The sequence below is a fragment of the Sorex araneus genome, chromosome 9 (genome assembly GCF_027595985.1).
Source record: "Sorex araneus isolate mSorAra2 chromosome 9, mSorAra2.pri, whole genome shotgun sequence".
Lineage (NCBI taxonomy): Eukaryota > Metazoa > Chordata > Mammalia > Eulipotyphla > Soricidae > Sorex > Sorex araneus.
Window position 1 is genome coordinate 20,496,196 of NC_073310.1, and position 21,949 is coordinate 20,518,144.

The following is a 21,949-nucleotide window of genomic DNA, read 5'->3' on the forward strand; positions in this document are numbered from 1 at the left end:
CACTTCAAATTATTCTGCCTATCTACACAATCAGCATTCTGATTAAGAAATACATTTTTCTGTAACTAAAATAGCTAATTGGATTTAATCTGTCTAGTGATGACTTGAGAATCAAGCACAGATGATAAGAAAGTAACCATGCATTTGTTATTAATCAGATTAACGATTTTAATTTAAAAACATTAATTTGAAAATCAGAGAGTTAGTACAGAGGTAAAAGGGCTTGCTTCACACATGATCGAACTGGTTCAATCCCTGGCACCATATATGATCTTACAGCACTGCCAGGAGCAATATCTGAGTATAGAGACAGAAGCAAGCCCTGAGCACCACTGGATGTGGTCCAAAAACTAAGAGCACAAGTCAAATTACATTATTTTTCAACATGACAAAACCAACGTGAGGTTAATGATGGCTAACTTTGACCATCCCATTGCCTTTGCTAAATTGGAAGTCCCCTCTAACTTGTTTCATCTTCTCCAGAGATTATTATTGGAACAAGAGATTATGGTGCCTCCACAATTCACATCAGCAGGGTGTTATGCCATTTGTTTTTCTGAAGATAGGAATGATTTTTCACCTTTCTTATGTCTGCTGTTAAAATAAATGCCATAATTTAATGATGAAACATTTAAACCATTGTCTCAAAATCTGCTGTACATTGAAGCTGGTCCGTGTAATCCTGGCTTGTTATCAGGATTACAAGGGAGATATCAGTCCAAATCAGGCAGTGAAACTTGGGGTGTTCCACCTACACTCTCATTCTCCATCATTGCTTCTGAACAAGGCTCAGAATTATGTCCAGGGGAAACCATGTCTCTTCACACCCCATAAATGGTCTCTGCGATTTCCTAAGGACAAGCACGGTAGGAAGACTTGCTACCCATTCAAGAAGGAGGAGGTTAGAGTGCTCAAAAGAATGCATTACCACTGGAGACTCGATGACTGGGGTGAAGGGGAGTGGGGGCAAGGTAAGATTTTGCACAGCCAAAAACTTCTAGAGAATAAATACAGTATCAATGTCCCCGGGGATGGTGGAAACTGATGCGGGACGGTCTCTCAGTGTATTAATCATTGTGCTGCCTCTTCTTTGTGTGAGGTTGCATCTTCTAACTGTCGAAATTTCCTCCAGGGGGCATCATGGTAACACTGAGCAGGTGGAGAATGAGAACCCTTATTTGCATGAAGCCCTGTGCCCTCTGATGTGTTGAAATGCATGAAAAGGCCCCAGGGCTCCACACACCAACTCAGGAGGCTGAGGAGGTCACATCCTGTGAGTTTCCCACCATGGCCTGGATGATTCTTCTGCTCAGTCTCCTCTCCTATGAGTCAGGTTAGAAGAAAGGACTCTGCATCCTGGTGGGGAGAAGGGGAGGTGGCCATGTGGCAGGGATGCAGGACAACCATCATCTTATGTGATTGTCTCTCTCCTGTCATTTGCAGGGGTGGATTCCCAGACAGTGGTGATCCAGGAGCCGTCACTTTCTGTATTGCCAGGAGAGACTGCCACCATCACTTGTGGCCTCAGCACAGGGTCAGTCTCTACAAGTAACTACCCAAATTGGTACCAGCAGATACCAGGCCATGCTCCCCGTGGTATTATAGATAGCACAAATAACCGACCCTCTGGGATCCCTGATCGCTTCTCTGGATCCATCTCTGGGAACAAAGCTGTCCTCACCATCACGAGGGCTCTTACAGAGGATGAAGCTGAGTATTATTGTTTTCTGTACCTGAGCAGTGGCACTTACACAGTGATGTGAAACCAGGGAGAAGTGCAACCAAAATCTTCAGATGTTCACAAGGTCTCATCATTTAATGGAGGAAAGAGAAAAGACAAAATGCAAACACACAGGGAAGTGGAGGCAGCTAGATCTTAATGGGGTGTTCATCAATATGCTTCATTTATTCTCTTCAAGGTGTGTCCATTTTTCTAAGGTGACTCCTAAGCCTGTTCGCTCTCTCCTCTCCTTCCTATAATGATGGTGAGAAAGAACAACTTCAAACTATGTAACCCACAGTGAGACTCAGGGAACAACCAACTTACTAAAAGTCTTCTAATTCAAACAGTACTGTCATATTGATTTTTATTAACTACACAGGCAGGTGAAATTAGTATTTCCTTTAGCATTGAAATGGGAATGTTACTGGAAATTTAATGGAAATTTCAGCTAACTCAGCCTCCTGAGTCACAAACTTCTGTTGGGGCACAAAGATCTATTTCAACCAGCACTCCAGGTGATGTTTATAAACAGTGATATTTTAAAAATACCTCTACTTCTACATTACGCAGTTAGTTCCAAGAGTGTTCATTGAAAAAGTCACCAAGGCCAACCTTTGGCACAGAATCATATAACTTAGAATGTCAAGAAAGTTGGGAATGGAGGTAGGAGAATGATATGTACATATGTGTGTGTGTGTGTGTGTGTGCGTGTAAGCACATAAGTTCAACCTTTAACATCATGTTAGTAATGTCTTATAGAAGGGCTTAATGGCTTCTGGGTGAAATACAACAATCTTCACACACTTTCCTCTCAGAAACTTTTTTTGGTCTCATTTTTAGCAGGTTATTCATAACAAGCTATACAAAGTAAACTATTTTGATTCTGCCTTAGGCAGGGTTTGGGGTTCATGATGGAAATGTGGTGGAAAGGTGTAATGATGATAGGATTGGTGTTGTATTTAAATATTGTGCACACTGCTGGTGGGAATGCCGGCTGGTTCAGCCCTTTTGGAAAACAATATGGACGATTCTCAAAAAATTAGAAATTGAGCTTCCATTTGACCCAGCAATACCACTCCTGGGAATATATCCTGAAGAGGCAAAAAGGTATAGTAGAAATGACATCTGCATTTCTATGTTCATTGCAGCACTGTTTACAATAGCCACAATCTGGAAAAAACCAGAGTGCCCTAAAACAGATGACTGGTTAAAGAAACTTTGGTACATCTACACAGTGGAATACCATGCAGCTGTTAGAAAAGATGGAGTCATGAAATTTGCATATAAATGGATCAACATCGAAAATATCATGTTGAGTGAAATGAATCAGAAAGAAAGAGACAGACATAGAAAGATTGCACTCATATGTGGAATATAAAGTAGCAGAGAGGTACGAGCTTGCAATGATGTAATTTCTGGCAGAAATTTCTGTGGATTTAGTTACTAAAATACTAAAATATAGAAATCCGAAGCTGTGCAGTTGCTCGACCTCATATCTGTTCATTCTCAGCAATGGAAAACAAATTATCAAATTTTTCCTTTTCAGCAGGTCCGACTTTGGGGGAGAGAAACTCCAAACAATAATAGTGAGTTTTTTGTTGAAATATTGAAGGTAATCAAAGTAAAGTGAAAGAAAAATGAAATTTATCAGTTACACAGGCGGGGTGGGGGCCTGGGGAGGGGGGTGGGGGGAGGTATACTGTGGTTCTTGGTGGTGGAATATTTGCACTGGTGAAGGGATGGGTTTTTGGGCATTGTATAACTGAGACTTAAACCTGAAAGCTTTGTAACTTTCCACATGGTGATTCAATTAAAAAAATAAAATAAAAAAACAAACAGAAAAATAACTATTATGAACAACTTTATAAAAATAAAATTTAAAAATTAATTTTAAAAAATTAAACAAAAGTGTTCAAATCATAAAGGGGAAAGAAAGCAAGAACAATTCCCATACTGGGAAAATGTGCAACCGTAGAATCAAAGTGCTTGCTTCCTCATTAGCTGCCCCATAGGGAGGACAGGGTAGTGTCAATCCTCACATCCTGAAACAACAGGATCTGGCCAAATGAACAAAAATAAACATCAAATAAAAATGTCAGGTATAATATGTTCCTTTCAAACAATCTTGAAATCATTATAAAATGAAATGAGGAACTCTGCTTCCTCTTTCCACAGAACCAGAAATTGACATGAATATGCCATATTTATATCATTTGAAAATGAAATACATAGACTTAAATTGGAAATAGGAAATAAAATGTACTTAAAATAATATTTGTGGGCTGGAGCAATATCAAATAGCAAATAGCATTTGCCTTGCACTCGTCTGAACCGGGTTTGATTCCCAGCATCCAATATGGACCCCTGAGTACTGCCAGAGTAATCCCTGAGTGCAGAGCCAGGAGTGACCCCTGAGCATCACTGCGTGTGACCCAAAAAGCAAAAAAAAAAAATTGAGACAACTAAGGGAAAATCCTGATCAAATTTAAATCCCAAACACAATACAAAGACACCTCAGAGACCAGACCCCTCTTCAAATCATATTGAAATACATAGTAGTCAGTGAAGGTAGTCTACCAAGGCTATGTGTTCTTACTAAATTATTATGTGATAAAGTAGAAATAACATCTGTACCTACATATTCATTACAGCACTGTTCACAATAGCCAAAATATGGAAACAATCCAAGTGCCCTAAAACAGATGACTGGTTAAAGAAACCTTTGTACATCTACACAATGGAATACTATGCAGTTGTTAGGAGAGATGAAGTCATGAAATTTGCTTATAAATGGATAAACATGGAGAGTATCATGTCAAGTGAAATGAGTCAGAAAAAGAGGGACAGACATAGAGGGACTGCACTCATTTGTGGAGTGTAGCATCACATGAGGCTGGCACCCAAGGACAGTAGATACAAGGGCCAGGGAGATTGTCCCATAGCTGGAAGTCTGCTTCATGAGTGGAGGGGAGAAGGCAGATGGAAGAGAGAAGGGATCACTAAGAAAATGATAGCTGGAGGAACCAGTTGGGATGGGAGATGCATGCCGAAAGTAGATAATGGAACAAACATGATGACCTCTCAGTGTCTATGTTGCAAGTTATAATGCCCAAAATTAAAGAGAGAGTATGGGAAATATTATCTGCCATAGATGCAGGGGGAGGGTGGGAAAGGGGGATATACTGGGGATATTTGTGGTAGGGAATACTGGGGATATTTCTGGTGGAGGGATGGGTGTTTGATCATTGTGAGATTGTAACCCAAACATGAAAGCTTGCAACTATTTCACTGTGATTCAATAAAATTTTAAAAAATTAAAAATAAATGTATAAATAAAATAAAATTTAAAAAATATTGTGCGATATTTGAGGCTATCAAATTCAAAATTCTTTTAATGATTTTTCAAATATTTGCTGACATGCTGACTTTTGAATACACCTCAGGTGAACTTTATTTTCCCCCATAAATTTCCATCATCACAATCCCCTGAATGTCCAAATCTTGCAAACAGCTCAATTATCTTATATTCTGTAAGAGTTGACCCAACACATTTTTCCATCTGTAGCAGATTTCTGGGTTTGCTAGCACGTTGAATATTTATCCCTACAACTGTCATAGAAAGGGACTCCTGGGAGTGAGATACCACATGAACACTGGAATGCAAAATACTGAATTCAGCAAAAACTAAGGTGAGAAAATTTAAAAGGTGGATCTGTCACTCTTGGTTTCAAAAGAGATTATTAAGGTACACTTTGTAATGTGGTGCCAGGCCACCATTTAAATACACATGTAGATCATAGGCACAGGAATAAGAGGTCAGAAAATCACCCAAACACTTATATTCAAGTGATCAAGAAAACACAGTGGGGAGTGGGAGTGGGATATTATCTTCAACAAATAATGTTACAGAAATTCATATAAACATTGGAGGAAACTGAATTCTATCTTAAGTCACATAAGAGAAAAACTCAAAATGATTTAATTATTTAAGCATTAGATCTTAACAAAAGAGAGATTCTAGAAAACAAAATCCTCATAACAATTATCTTAGTAATAATTTTTTAGATATGATGTCACCACTTGAATCAATGAATCCCAAAATAACCAGTGGGACTATATTATGATAAAATATTGCTGGGACTGGAGTGAGCGCTCAGAAGACTGAGACCACACAAAGAATGTTTTGCATTTGGGAGGCCAGGGATCAATCCTTGTCACTGCATGATCCCCTAGAAACTCTGGGAACAGCCTCCAAACTTACCAGTAGCCCCTAAACACCGCCATGTGTGGTCTCCGAGTACAACAAACAAGTTTCTGCACTGAAGACTGAAACATTTAACAGGAAGCAGAGACAATCTAGGGAATGGGAGAAGACATTTGCAAGTCACATATCAGAATAGTGAAGACTGTTAAAAATACAGAATTGGAACATAGGGCACAACGTCATGATCAGAGAGGAGTTTGTTTGAGAGACAGCACCTGAGTGCTAACTACCAAAGACCCCAGAGAACATGCTGGAAAAATTTCTTCTGAGGAAACCCAGTGGAATACAGAGAATACACCCCAGGTCAAGTCATGAGGAGGACACCAAGAGGTGACCTGTTATGACCCTGAGCAAGGGGAACAGTGCACAGGGCAGTAGTAAAGTAGATACACTGTTTCAGGCCTGGATTTCATTAAAAGGCATAAATATATAATTAGAATCATTTTTGTATAAGGCAAGATGTATAGTGATAATGATGAGAAATGAAAGAAAGCCAATGCATATTTCATTAATCTTATGTGCATTGGCTTTCATTTCTCATCATTATCACTACATGTCTTGCCTTATTAAAAATGTATTTACAGTTTGGAATTACAAAGTAGATCATGTTTTTCCTTCAGGATATGATTAAAGTAAACATGTGAGTTAACTTCACCAGTTCTGGAAAGCAGTAACATCTCTACCTATTTCGTTACCTCTAAAATACACCTTGGTCCTCTCCATTCCTTCTGACCCATAGATAATATTAGTGGACACGGTACTAAAAGTGTTCTGTTGATCAACCCAAAGAGCCTAGACACTGTATTTCTGCCTATTTTTGCTTGTTTGTTTTTCTTATCAATAGAAATTTTTATTTCTTATTTTAATATGCCACTTTGGGGGATAAATCCCATTTTATAGTGTTTTGTGTCTTCTCAAAAAAAATCTGAAGATAAATTGGAGTAACCCCATATAATTATATTTTCTTAGAGCAAATGGGAGTTGTGATGTCTTATACGTTAGTGAAACTCTGTGAGTCATATCTTCAGCTCTAGTCCTCCCACCTTAGCCCTGTTCAGTCACACCCAGATACTTGTTCTGAGATTTCCTAATTGGACCTGTGCTGGAGGAGACGAGTTTGAAAGTATTCACAGAACAGCGAGTTTACTGAAGTGGCCCGAGAGTTCAAAAAGATGAAAATTATAGATTACTGACTGGGTAAGAAAGTTCTCCCAAAAATTATCTTTCAGCTCCAAGATTTTCTAGAGAAAAATATAGGACTGAGGTCTCCACATGGGGGTAGACATAGTTGACGTATATCAACCCACATCACTCAGTATCTGTTACTCTATAGTCACTGTCTGTGTGAGGTCTCACTATCTGCCTCTTTCAAGATCTCCTTCAGGAGATATCAGAGTTACACTGGGAAATAAAGAGAAATGAAACTGATTTGCATGAAGTGCCTTCTTCTCTGGGACTCTGGGAAATGAAAAGTTCCCAGGACACCCGACACAAGCCAGAAAATGAAGAAGACCACATCTATCAGTATCTCCATTATATTATAGAGAGCTTTTACTCAGCTTTCCCTCAAATGGTTTAATCAGGGGAGTGGATTCTATATCCTTGGGGTCTCGGGGTATTCTGTTTTAGATACATATTCTCAGACTGTGGTAACCTTGGAGTCATCACTGTATATAGGACACCTGTTCTTTTATCAGAGGGTGAGTGAGAAGTATAGGTAGGAAGCGGAGACACACAACTTCGGTTCAGTCTTTCCCGTTCTAAGAAAAATTTATTCTTGTTTGGAGGTTGGCCTCCAACACATCCAAAAGGGGCCTTTGTTCCTCAAGACTCCAAGTAGGAAAGAGCAGAAATGTTTTCTGTGTTCAACCCTGGTGGTCACTGCAGATTAATATTATTTTTCCCATCCCAATTTATAATAAAAGCTTACATAATGGCCAATTCAAGGAGAAAGATTGTGGTTTAAGATAACACATACAGGATAATTCAGGAACACATTTGCTGATCAACTCAGAAAAAAAATCACTCATACCTAATGTGATGATTTAACTGACTGAAAAACCTGAATCTAATTGCCTGAAAATGAAATTGTTTCTGATTTCTTCTGAATAATCACAAAGATTAATACTAACAAAAAGACAAATGAACCAAATGCAGAATATCGTTCAGATTCTTTTGCCAAATTCTCCATAGTAGACCAATAATAAATAAACACGAAATACACATCCACTTAAAAGTCCATATGAAAAGTAAGGCAATAAAATATGAATTGACCTTTTAAAATATGTCTAGATATTCACAGTATAAGATAAGAATTTAACACAAAAACTTATGCCCTATATAATTAGTAAATTATAAAGTAAAAAATGAATTAGATACCACCATACAATATAATGATTTAATGTACTGACAACTATTTGAAAATGAAAAGATGGAGAAATCTTAACAACAACTAAAGTCTATACCCAATAACCAAATGATCAAGATTAACATAATACCTAATTATAGTTAAATAGAAAACGTATATAAGACAGCTCTATAAAATTATTGAATTTTTCTGTAAATGTAAAATTCTTACAGAAAGAAAGAATCCCCATCACAAACACATAAGGAAAAGAAAAAAATATATTCTTTTTCCTGGGCCTGTTTTTAAGATTTGCCAGGCCTAATATTTGTACTGCAAACAATCTCATAATAGCCTGTAAAACTTTTTTTTCCAGGAAATACTCATGGCTTACTACTGACTGTGTTCTCAGAGATCACTTCTAGTAAGCTTGGGAGATCATATGAGATGTTGGCATTGAACCCTGATCACTCACATGCAAGGGAGGTACTTTCCCCACTGAACTATAGCTCAACCCTAAGACAAAAATTTTTAACATTAAACATGATGTCACCTTGATGGACACCTAAAACCAATAAAAATATTTCTGAAATAAAGTGAGTTATGAATACAAAAAAAGGGAAAATTACCTAAGTGATAATTGCTAAATGGGTGTAAGGCAGAATCGAAACTTTGAGGAGGATATTGAAAAGAAGTAAAGAAGTATCAACAAGGAGTAGCAAAGATTGAGTCAGAGTAATGGTACTAGAGAGTATTGGAAGGGTACTGAGTTGATCCCTAACAATATTTTGAATGACTTCTATTTAAAAACAAAAGCAAAATTAAAACTTGATTCTCAGCAATGGAAAACAAATTATCAAATGCTTCCTTTCCAGCAGGTCTGACTTTGGCGGGGGGGAAACTCCAAAAAATAATGAGTTTTTTTGTTGAAATATTTAATGTAACCAAAGTAAAGAGGAAGTAAAGTAAAATTTATCAGCTACACAGTCGGGGAGGGAGGCTGGGGGTTGGGGAGTTGGGGGGAGTTTTGTAACTTTACACGTGATTTAATAAAAATAAATAAATTTTAAAAAAGAAAACTTTAAGAATTTGATTTTACATGGCAAAAAGTATCATTTTAAAAATTAAAAAACACATAAAAAAACTCTTTGCTCTGAATAATTAAAATACACTAAACATTATCTTGAGATATCAACAGGGGGCATTGATGCTTTTGAAGTGAACAAGGCCTGCAGCAAGTTCAGACTGAAGAAGTGCCAACAGGTGCTTCCTCCCAAGGGACTATCCTAGCTCAAAGCTAGCCCAAGTTTCCCCTTCACTGAAGAGCTAGTTCTTCACTGAGACACAGAAATGGGGGAGGGGATTTATGCTAAATGGCTGAGATTTGCAGCATGCACAACCAACACAAACCCTTCCTCCAGGTCAGAGGGACATAAAAGAGGCGCCAAAGTCCTGTGTCAGCTGTGAGGCCACGATGTCCTTGAGAGTCTGCACCATGAGCAGGAGTCTTCTCTTCCTCCTCGTCCTTCTTGTCCTTACTCACTGCCCAGGTTCATGGAGATTCAAGTGACCAACATTTAGGGAATTTCTCTGATTTCCATTTTCATTCCTGATGTGCTTCTGTTTCCATTTCAGGGTCCAGTTCTCAGGCTGTGGTGACTCAGGAAACTTCACTGACTGTGAACCCAGGAGGGACAGTCCTTATCACATGTGCTTCCAGCACTGGAGCAGTCACTGATGGTCACTATCCACACTGGTTCCAGCAGAAGTCTGGTCAAGCCCCCAAAACAATGATTTATGACACAAACAAAAAACACTCCTGGACTACAGCCAGGTTCTCAGGTTCCATCCTTGGGGACAAAGCTGCCCTCACAATCTCAGGGGTCCAATCAGAGGATGAGGCTGAATACTATTGTTGGCTGTTATACAGTAATGCTTGACACAGTGACAAATTTAGATGAGGTACCAGTACATAAATTAGCTGCCCTTGTTACCTTGGGTCTATGAGTAATCGTGCTATATAGTTGCTGTAAATCTCTATGCATTTAAAGCTTTACTCAACTCTATAACATTTGAAATATTCTTTGAATTTTCACTAATCTTTTAATTTAAAATTTTATTCTTTATCATGAGTTGTGATTTGGCAAGTTGTTCGTAATACAGTTATTTCAGGCATTCAATGTTCCAACGCCAATCCCACCATCAGTGTGTTTTTCCCTCCACCAATATGTCCAACCCACCACTCGAGCTTGCCCTCTTAGCAGGCACAAACAAATTTGCTTCATATTGCTTATTGTAACATAAATCATTGCTCTGGGAGTTTGACCAGATTTCTGCTGGAACCAGTATGGATAGTGACCATCAGTGACAGTCACTTTCCCCCCTTCTCCCTCTGCCACCCAGGACCCAGGGTTATTGGGTTTCTGTCTCTCCACGCAGAAAAGAACTTCAGAAGTAGACAAGCAGTGAAGTAAAGCAGATTATATTTGGAGGTTTTGAAAGGAACAGGGGAGAGAAAGTGGAGAGAGCACCAAGTAATGTGCTCAAGAGAGAAACCAGGCTTCTCCAAGGGCAGAGGGAGCCTCTACACACATGCCAGTATTAGACATGAAAACATGAAAGCACACATCTCAAGTGAGGAGATGCTGGCAACACATGTACTGGGGCAAAACATGTGCTCAGGTAACACATGTGCCTGGCCGCCAGGGCACAATCAGCACATGAGTTTGGGCAGCATATGTGCGCCCCTCCTTTGTTTAAGGTGGCTTTTACAGAGTTTCTCCAACTTGCCCCCCATGTGGGGCTTCACCTAGGTCAAAGTCCATTGTTAAGGAGGTTGTCAAATGGGGTAGATTTGGGAGTGGTGATGGACTTCTTTGAAATTCCTTTCTGGCCTTTTACTCCTGATGGAGCTTCTGTCAAGGGGTGTCAGCCTCCTCAGGGTCCACTGCTGGAGCCAGGTGAGGGTCTTATCAGGTCTTAGTTCCTGTTTTCTTCAAGGTTGGTCTTTGCAACTTGAGAGCTATTACTTCCCAGGAAATTTACTACCATCATCCCTATCTGCCTATATCACTATTATGTGTCGAGTTGGATTACTGTATTTTCTTGACTTGCTTTTTAGGCTTTATGTGGAATTTATAGACTGAAGTGTTAGACTAAGGATATTTACTCATAATGTTGAGTTTGCCTTATATATGGACACTCCTGAACATGTCTTGATTAGAGGTGTATTGTCATCGCAAGGATGAAATCAAACGAGTAGAGAGGTCTCTAGGGGAGAGTAGCATAAATTCTGAGTTGAGGGATGAGAGTGAGCTCTGCAGCCTCCCTCTCCCTAGGCAGCTCTATGGTCTATGCTTTCCCAGCACTTCAGGTTATCAGTAATCACTCATCTTTGGTCTGGTCCTGATCTGAAGGTTCTGTTGCCAGGTCTTTTAGAGGGTTTCAACAGGAAGAGATCTAGGAGATACACATATAAGATTGTCAGCAACAGACTCAAAAGCAATCACAGTGAAGAGATTCTCTGTGAAATCTAAAAAAAAAAACTGAATATAGTCTATAGATATCGTATTTTTGTGGGTTTTTCAGGGAGGAAAAGGCGTCACAGCCAGCTATGCTCAAGGGTTACTCCTGGCTTTTCACTCAGGAATTACTCTTGGCAGTTCTCTGGGGACCAGATGTGATGCTGAAGATGAAATTCAGTTTGGGGACATCTAAGGCAAACCCCCGACCAACTGTACTATTACTCCAGTCCTTATCACATTTTTTTGTGTGTTTTTGATGTTGAATTTACTTTAGTATTTTAGATCAGTGTTTGTAACTGTTTTTACACCCTTGAACTAGCACCTCTGCTGCAAACAGATATATGACCTATCAGAACTGTCCATTTATTACCAGTGTAGTAAACTGGTGGATTAAATCTTTCTATACCTGTGGACACGTCCATTGAATGGTTGTTAAAAAATGCTGTTCTAACCTTTGAAGAACAGGAATCACTGTGGATGAATATAGTCTCAGTAATGAGTGTGGACATGGATACAACACGTGATTTGTGATTTGTTTAACAATAGGCTTGATGCAAAGATGTGCTTTTCTTTTGAGTAGGCCACAGTAGAGCTTGTGGATTAGGTAAATTCTTTTTTTTTTTTTTTGCTTTTTTTGGGTCACACCCAGTGATGCTCAGGGGTTACTCCTGGCTTTGCACTCAGGAATTACTCCTGGCGTTCTTGGGGGACCATATGGGATGCCGGGGATCGAACCAGGGTCAGCCGCTTGCAAGGCAAACGCACTACCCACTGGGCTATTGCTCCGGCCCCAAGATAAATTCTAAATTTATCTCCACCAGCTTAAACTCCACCTGCCTCCCCTGGGGATCAAAAGATAAATTGTAAGTCACCATCCTGGATAAGCTCCATGCTAACATACACATAGATGGATCCTAAGGCTATAGGTATCTCCTAAAGCAGGGATTTGTGTTATTGTCCCTTTTAGTATTGACTCACTGGCTATTTGCTGGAGGTTTCGTTTCCACCATTGTTGGCGAATATCTGTTTCCACTCTAGTGCTGAACTATGGAGTCTGCTCTCTGGTGTCTCTTTTCTCTATAGATATACACCTCACTGGGATTCGAGATGCAACTTACCTCCTTGCAAATCAAGGTAGCCTGGAGAGACATCAATAATATATTTACGCTTACTGTGACCTGTTTCAAAGTCTTCCACAGTCTTTCACTATGGGCCCTTGCTCCTCCAACCATTGGGTCACTTTTCAGAACTGAAATTTCATTTCATTAATAAATCCATTGAGATATTGGACAAAACATGTAGCATAATTACTCGTCTACTATTTTTCTGCTGAAGGCTTCATGATCCATTGGTTCATTACATTTTGACTATAAACTTAAGCAATGGGTTGAGACAAACAGTTGTGAGATCATTCTTTCCCTGTTGGATAGATTGCAATGGCATATATTGAGGATATTTCAGGTAGCCTTTTGACCTTTTCTCTAAACAGACTGGGTGTCCATGTCAGTCCAGCTGCCTTCTTATCTACTGCATTAATGGCACTCACAGACACTCTATGTTTAACAGAATAAAGTAAAGCAACTCAGAAGATAGACAGAGCAGCTTTCAGTGTAGTTTCAGTTGCTTGAATCACATCAACTCTGTCAGGATCCCAAAATATCAATAAATTGATAATCTCTTCCAGATTTCTCCCAGAATGACCATCAATCATCACCTTTTCTTTCAGCAAACCTTTATTATACTAAAAGTCATGCTCGGGGGGAAGACTGAGTATACAAATAAGACATGTGGTACATGTGAGAGCATGTTCTGTCCACTGTGTCCGCGCACTTGTGTCTCACCACGCCTAGATGCTTAGACATCACTTCCTTCTCATTGGCAAAAGATTTTCCACATCATTTTCAAAGTAACATTTAAAAACACAGTCTCATGCTCAATTAGTAAAACTAAAAGCAAAATATTTTCAGTTCAAATATGCTTGAAACAATATTTTTAATGTTGGAGATACACTTCTTCATCTCTGACAACTGATGAATAACAAAGGAGAATCTGGTGTCCTGCACAGGAGGACCTATGACAAATTTTTTTATCTAAGAGCATATGGTATGAAAAAACAGGGGCTCATATATGACCACTCAATAAACAAGAAAGCCAAAAGAGTCCGAGTGGAGCATTAAGATTTGCCGAGGTCCTGAGGAAACCTTAAAAATTGGTGATATGTCATACTTCTTTTTGTTATTATCTTTTGAGAGCTCTAATTTTTTCCTTTATTTATTTTTAATGAGTGAATCACCGTGAGGGTACAGTTACAGATTTACTCATCTTTGCGCTTTTGTTTCCCTCATACAAAGTTTGAGAACCCATCCCTTCACCAGTGCCCATTCTCCACTACCAGTAAACCCAGCAACCCTCCTACCCTCCCCCATCCCATCTCCCCCCACGCCACCCTGCCACTGTGGCAGGGTATTCCCTTTTGTTCTCTCTCTCTAATTAGGTGTTCTGGTTCACAATAAAGGTGTTGAATGGCCACTGTGTTCAGTCTCTAGTCTACATTCAGCCCGCATCACCCTTCCCCCACATGGCCTCTGACCACATTATACTTTGTGATCCCTTCTCTGAGTTCCCCTCTCCCCAGAATGTGAGGCCAGCCTCCAAACCATGGAGTCAGCCTCCTGGTACTTATTTCTACTAGTCTTGGGCATTAGTCTCCTACTCTGTTATTCTATATTCCACAGATGAGTGCAATCTCTCTATGTCTGTCTCTCTCTTTCTGAATAATTTCACTTAGCATGATACTTTCCATGCCTATCCACTTATATGCAAAGTTCATGACCTCCTTTTTTCTAACAGCTGCATAGTATTCCATTGTATAGATGTACCAAAGTTTCTTCTACCAGTCATCTGTTCTAGGGCACTGGGTTTTTTCCAGATTCTGGCTATTGTAAACAGTGCTGCGATGAACATATAAGTGCAGACGTCATTTCGACTATATTTTTTTGCTTCTCTGGGATATATTCCCAGCAGTGGTATTTCTGGGTCAAATGGGAGCTCAATTTCTAATTTTTTGAGAATCGTCCATATTGTTTTCCAAAAGGGCTGAACCAGTCGGCATTCCCACCAGCAGTGTAGAAGGGTCCCTTTCTCCCCACATCCTCTCCAACAGTGGTTGCTTTTGTTCTTTTGGATGTGTGCTAGTCTCTGTAGTGTGTAGAGCACTTTTTCCTGTGCCTTTGGCCATTCGTATTTCTTCCTTGGGAAAGTTTCTGTTCATTTCTTCGCCCCATTTTCTGATGGGGTTGGATGTTTTCTTCTCGTAGAGTTCAACCAGTGCTTGATATACCATTGATATTAACCCCTTATCTGATGGGTATTGTGTAAATACCCTTTCCCATTCTGTAGATAGTCTTTGTATTCTGGTCACTGTATCTTTTGTGGTGCAGAAGCTTTTTAGTTTAATGTAGTTTCATTTGTTGATCTCTGATTCCACTTGGTTGGCCAGTTGCATATCATCTTTGAAGATACCTTTATCTTCAATATCGTGGAGGGTTTTGCCAACCTTGTCTTCAATGTACCTTACGGTTTGTGGTCTGATGTTGAGGTCTTTAATCCATTTTGATCTGATTTATGTGCATGGTGTCAGGTCGAGGTCTAAGCCCATTCTTTTACATGTGGTTGTCCAGTTGTGCCAGCACCATTTGTTAAAGAGGCTTTCCTTGCTCTACTTCACATCTCTTGCTCCCTTATCAAAGATTAGATGATCATACATTTGGGGTTATGTGTAGGCATATTCCACCCTGTTCCATTGGTCTGCAGGTCTGCATTTGTTCCAGTACCATGCTGTTTTAATTGTTACCGCTTTGTAGTAAAGTTTGAGTTTGGGGAGGTTGATGCCTCCCATCGTCTTTTTCCCAAGAATTGTTTTAGCTATCCATGGGCGTTTGTTGTTCCATATGAATTTTAGGATTGCTTGATCTGTTTCTTTGAAGAATGTCATGGGTATCCTTATAGGGATCGCGTTGAATCTGTATAATGCTTTGGGGAGTATTGCCAATTTGACAATATTGATTCTCCCTGTCCATGAGCAAAGTATATGTTTCCATTTCCTCATGCCCTCTTTTATATCATGGAGTAGCGTTTTATAATTTTCTTTGTAGAGGTCTTTTACTTCCTTGGTTAAGCTGATTCCGAGGTACTTGATTTTCTAGGGTACGATTGTGACTGGGATTGCTTTTTTTCATGTCCCTTTCCTCTGCCTCATTGTTTGTATATAGGAAGGCCATGGATTTTTGGGTATTGATTTTGTAGCCTGCAACTTTACTGTATAAGTCTATTGTTTCTAAGAGTTTCTTAGTAGAGGTTTTGGGCTTCTCTAGATCTAGTATCATATCATCTGCAAATAGTGAGAGTTTGATTTCTTCCTTCCCTATCTGGATGCCCTTAATCTCTTTTTCTTGTCTAATGGCTATCGCAAGTACTTCCAGTACTATATTGAAGAGAATTGGTGAGAGTGGGCATCCCTTCTACGGAGAAATGTTGTGGACTGACGGCAGGGATCAGGCTGAATCGTACAACCACGAAGTCCTGTACCGGTGTGTTTGCATCTTTCTATAGGGGTACATTCCAGACCTGATGAATGTCCAGGGATAAACATAAATGGGAGCAGCCACATAGAGCTGCCTGATGGTCTCTGCTGAGATCTCAAAAGTCAAAGATTCAGCTGCATGGATACCTGATGTTGAGGTAATAGTCTGTGAGGCAAATTGAAGTAATAGTCTGTGAGTTCCACCAAGCCAAGCAACCCTACCCAGTATAGTGTTTCTGTCTCTTCTTCAAATAGAAGTAAACTAACTGCTCAGGGTTGCAGCAGCCCATTCTCGAGCACTGAAAGTGGGGATAGGATGCTCAAATGGAGAACACAGAGGATACAATGGATATGAGTACCCATCTATCAATGCTTTGCTTTAAGAACTGAAAACTAAACGCAATTCAGATATAAATTCTAAACAGAATTGGACTGGAGAAGCATTCATACGTGACATAAGTAATCACCCATACGGCAAAATATTTATATTATTCACACGTTTGGGGAGAACAATTAACACAGAATAATAATACTGCTTAGATCCTGTGCTCAATATGGCTAAGAAAAGTAGGTAACAAGAAGGAAGGAGTGCTGATTCATGAAGACTCCTTCTTCTCAAAACTCCTCTATACAGTTCCTTCCTGGGAAATCATGAAGCTAAAGTTAGCTACTTTGGGACCTAACAACTCCAGATCTGACAAATGTCTCTAAGCTAGAAAAAAGACAAGCAATAGTGAACACTAGAGGGGCACTAGAGGGGGCAGTGTGCCATGCCCTCAGAGCAAGATCTGCAATGGAATGCAGCCCCAGACCTTGGAGCTCTCTACTGTATGGCACTGACTTGGAACAACTCAGAAACTCTGTCATGGTCACACTGCTGAGTGACCCTCAGAAACTTATTTGCATGACAACCCCACCTCCACAGTGGCATATATTGAGGATATTTCAATTCTGAAATTTTCTCTAGACAGACTGGTTGACCATGTCAGCTCCAGCTGCTTCTTATCTACTGCTTTTATGACACCCACAGCCACTCTGTTTAATGCTGTCAATAATAAAAGCAACTTAAAAGATAGCCAGAGTAGTTTTCAATATACTTACACTTGCTTGAATCATATCAACTCTGTCAAGGATCACATAATATCAAGAAATCTGGGGCCTCTTCCTGAGTTCTTCCAGAATTACCATCAATCTTAACTTTGTTTTAGCAACCCTGTAGCACTGTCTTCCTGTTGTTCATCGATTTTCTAGACCGGGCACCAGTAACACCTCCATTGTGAGACTTGTTGTTACTGTTTTTGGCATATTGAATCTGCCACGAGTAGCTTGCCAGGCTCTGCTGTGCGAGTGGTATACTCTTTGTAACTTCGAAGCATAGCACACCAATGATGGGCTGACGTGACCTCACCTTTAGGCAATGGGTAAAATATTTTGAGGTCAAAGGCCATTTATTTCCAAGGTAATGGAGGGCTTAGAAATTTTTTTTTAAAAATTCATGATATTGGAATGTAGCCATACAAACAGGGAGAGGAAGCTGAGATGATAATCTTCAAATCATGTCTATTCCTGGTAGTGTCAGGAAATATAACTTAAAATATTGTGAATGAGAGTCAAGTTTTGGGAGCTGTACAATAGGTATGTGCCAATAGTTTTAATGTGGGAAAATAATGAAAAACTTTAAGAAAAGCTTGCTTAATGCTAGTCTCCCCTTGAATGCCTCATACCCAATAGATGAGATTATTTGACTCCTCTAACTCCAGGGGTTCAGTAGCAGCACCCTCAAGCACTTTAGGTTGAGTTGGGATGCTCATCCCGAGAACATACAAGACTCAAAGGACTTCAAATTCCCTTTAATCTACAATAGATTTTGTTTAGTTTTCATTTAAGAACTGAGAACTAAATAGTACTCAGCAGTAAAAGGCACAGGTGGCAATGAAGCATTACACGTGACATCATCAATTACCCATATGGCAAAGTATCCACATTAGTCCATGAGTTTTTCAGGAACTTGCAGCAATTAACAGGAAAGAATCCTGTAGCTCAGAGCTTCAGCTCAACAGAGTTGTCTAAGGAAAGTGGAGGAGGATAAAGAAGAAGAAGAAGAATGCTGATGTGTGCAGATTCCCCTTTCATAAAACTCATTCATCCGGTTCCTGCCTGGGGAATCACAGAGACTGAATTTATATTGTTAGAGACCTAAAATCTCCAGATCTGAGAAAAGAAATTGGAAACAAGGAAAAAAAGACAAGCAATGCTTAATCTTCTCATCAGTGGACACTAGGGGGGGCAGTGTGCCATATTCTGAGAGCAAGTCCTGCAATGAGCTGCAGCTCCAGACCCTAGGGCCCTCTAGTACATGTCACTGACATGATACAACTCAGAAACTCTGCCATGGTCACACTGCTGAGTGACCGTCAGGAACTCATTTGCATGACAGCCCCACCTCCACAGAAAGAAGCAGGTATAATGAGAGCTTGGAGGCTGGTCCTGAGCTGAGGAGTCTGACAAATCACAGCCTTGGGTTGTCTCCACCATGGCCTGGGCTCCTCTCCTGCTCACATTTCTGGCTCACTGAACAGGTCAGGGGGATTCTCTGGGTTGGTGGGAGAAAATGGCAAAGGATACTCTGCTGCACCTTTGTATTATTGTTTTATCCTAAGCCCTTGATCTCACATCTGTTTTCAGGGGTCACTTCTCAGAATGTGGTGATTCAAGAATCCTCACTAGCCACAACTCCTGGAGGCACAGTTACACTCACCTGTGGCTCCAGTACTGGGGCTGTCACCACCAATCACCTTGCCAGCTGGGTTCAACAGAAGCCCTACCAGAAACCCTGGGGTCTAATGGGTGGAACCAGTAATAGATATCCTGATGTTCCTGCCCGATTCTCTGGCTCCCTGCTTGGAAACAAGGCAGTCCTCACCATCACTGGAGCCAAGGAAGAGGACGAGGCTGAGTATTTCTGTGCTCTGTGGTTCAGCAACCATTTCCACAGTGACAGATGGAAGTGGGGAAGTGAGACATAAACCCATAGCTAAGCTTCATCTTTTGTTGCTGATTACAGCAACAAAAGATAGATGACTTCTAGTAAAGTCATCTATTGCTATGTCTTCTCTATATTGTTGATGAAAAATAACAAATATTCCTGCAAACTTTCAAGTAAACAAAGTTATTCCAGGTCATGACCAATTCCTTCACTTAAATACTGGTGTCCTAGTTCCTGGCTTCTTATTAAGTTAGGATTTACTCTATTTCTTTTTTTTTAGCATACAAGCTGATCACAGGAATTACCAGCCATGCACAAGTAATGTTATTGGTGTAAAATCAATTATATTTCCTCCATATGCAGCATCACTATCAATGTTGACTCTCATTATGAGTACAGAATAAAACAATATTTTATGTAATTATAACATCACTGAAAACTTTTTATATAGTATACATGTTGCTCTAAATTAATACACATTTAATATAACATAATCATATGGAATGTTTAGAAATTAATTCCAATTACATTCTGTCATCAGTAATGTCCAGAAAATCATTGAAAATTACTTATGAAATGAATGATCATTTGCTCTGAAAAATTACAAACAACATTGTGAATTGAGGAAGTTACCATGGGACACGGATACTTTAGATTTTGGGGGTTTGGGTTTTGTTTTGCTTTGTTTTGGCGGCCACACCCAGCAATGCTTAGGGGTTGCTGCTAGCTGTGCACTCAGGAATTCCTCCTTATGTTCTGAAAGATGACAGTTGATGTTTCTTTGGATGAAGTCAGAGTGGATGTATATACTTTGTCAGTATAATAACCCACCTTTGGAATTTTCAAAATTTAATTTAGAACATTTGTTTTAACATTTAAAGTTATAGGTTAGTCAGAGAGATATTTCGGTAGGTTATGTGCATTCTTATCATGCCAGAGCATTGCTTAATTCTCCAGGATTGCAGTTCTTTGAGCCTCCCAGATGGGACTTTCAAGCACAAAGCGGGGGTTGCCCCCAAATCCAAACAAAAATAAAGTTAGAGGTATAAAAATTTAATTATTTTAAAAATTATTTATTTGAGTATCGAGTATAGTATTATTATGTTTTCAAAAATATGATATTTATTTTTTAAACAATTTATGAAAAGGGCCAGAGCGATAACATAGCGGGTAGGGCATTTGCTTTGCATGCAGCCATCCGGGGTCAATTCCTCCATTCCTCTTGGGGAGCCCAGCAAGCTACTGAGAGTATCCCTCCCGCACTGCAGAGCATGGCAAGCTACCCATGGCATATTCAATATGCCAAAAACAGTACAACAAGTCTCATGGTGGAGACGTTACTGGTGCCTGCTGAAGCAAATTGATGAACAATGGGACAACAGTGCGACGACTGTGCTATAGTTACAAAAAATATTTTTGTTTGTTTTTGAGCCACACCCACTAGTGGTCAGAGTTCTGCACAGAGGGATCACTCCTGGTGTCCTCAGAGACCATATGAAATGCCAGAGATTAGAGCCCGGGTTGGCCAAATTCAAGGAAATGGTAGGAAACTACAGTATTGTCTAGAGGAAACCTGAAAGCCTGTGTAACATCTCCTGAGCAAGCACAGTGACTCAGACAAGGACCTGGGCTTGTCTGTACCACCATTCTAGCCCCTTATGAAAATCATTGAAATGAAATTTGACCATGTAATCTTGAGACTTCTCAAACTACCCTCATGATATCTTCTACATTTTATGCAAATCTATAAACTTGCTCTACATGGCTTTTCATATCTTTTACTACTGTTTATTTTTATCTAATATACAATTCTGTATCTTACTTGAAAATTGTTTTTAATCTAGTCTATGAGCTCTTTTTAGATTTTATTTTCATTTCAGTTTCTTCAAATACAATTAGCAGGGTCACTGTGGAACTACCTGTGCTTCTTCTTTATCTGTTCAGTGAGATCAGTAAACTGGGTGTCTGGGCTGGTGGCTGTTCCCTGTGCCCTCACTGATGAGACTCTGCAGCTGCTCCTTCTCTGGCCCATCAGAGTCGCTGAGCATGGACTTAGTCTCCATAGGTGCTTCCTGCTGGGCTCTCCCATGGGGGAAAGCAAATCTCCTTCCTGCTTACTCTGTGCTGAGATTTGGACTCATTTAATTAATGGATGGAAACTTGTTTTGCATAGATAGTCCTTACTTTTACATAGGGTGAAGAAGTAAAAGGGACTTGGGTAGAAATTCTCAAAGGTGGGGTCAGGGATCTTTAGCTACCAGGGACCGGGCTCCTCTCCTACTCATGTGCCTCTCATTGCACAGGTAGGGTCAGGCCTTAAGAGCTAGCACCAATTCCCCACAAACTACATAATTTTTCCACCCCAATTTTTTTTTTTTAATTTTTATTAAATCACCATGTGGAAAGTTACAAAGTTCTCAGGTTTATATGTCAGTTATACAATATTCAAACACCCATCCCTTCACCAGTGCCCAAATTCCACCACCAGAAACCCCAGTTTACCCCCCGCCCCCACCCCCTACCCCC

General features: G+C 39.9%; 1 pseudogene; it reads left to right on the plus strand.

Moving 5' to 3' along the window:
* Nucleotides 1-622: 622 nt before the first annotated feature.
* On the plus strand, nucleotides 623-19,415 carry LOC129407046 (Ig heavy chain Mem5-like; annotated as a pseudogene).
* The last annotated feature ends 2,534 nt before the right edge of the window (nucleotides 19,416-21,949 follow it).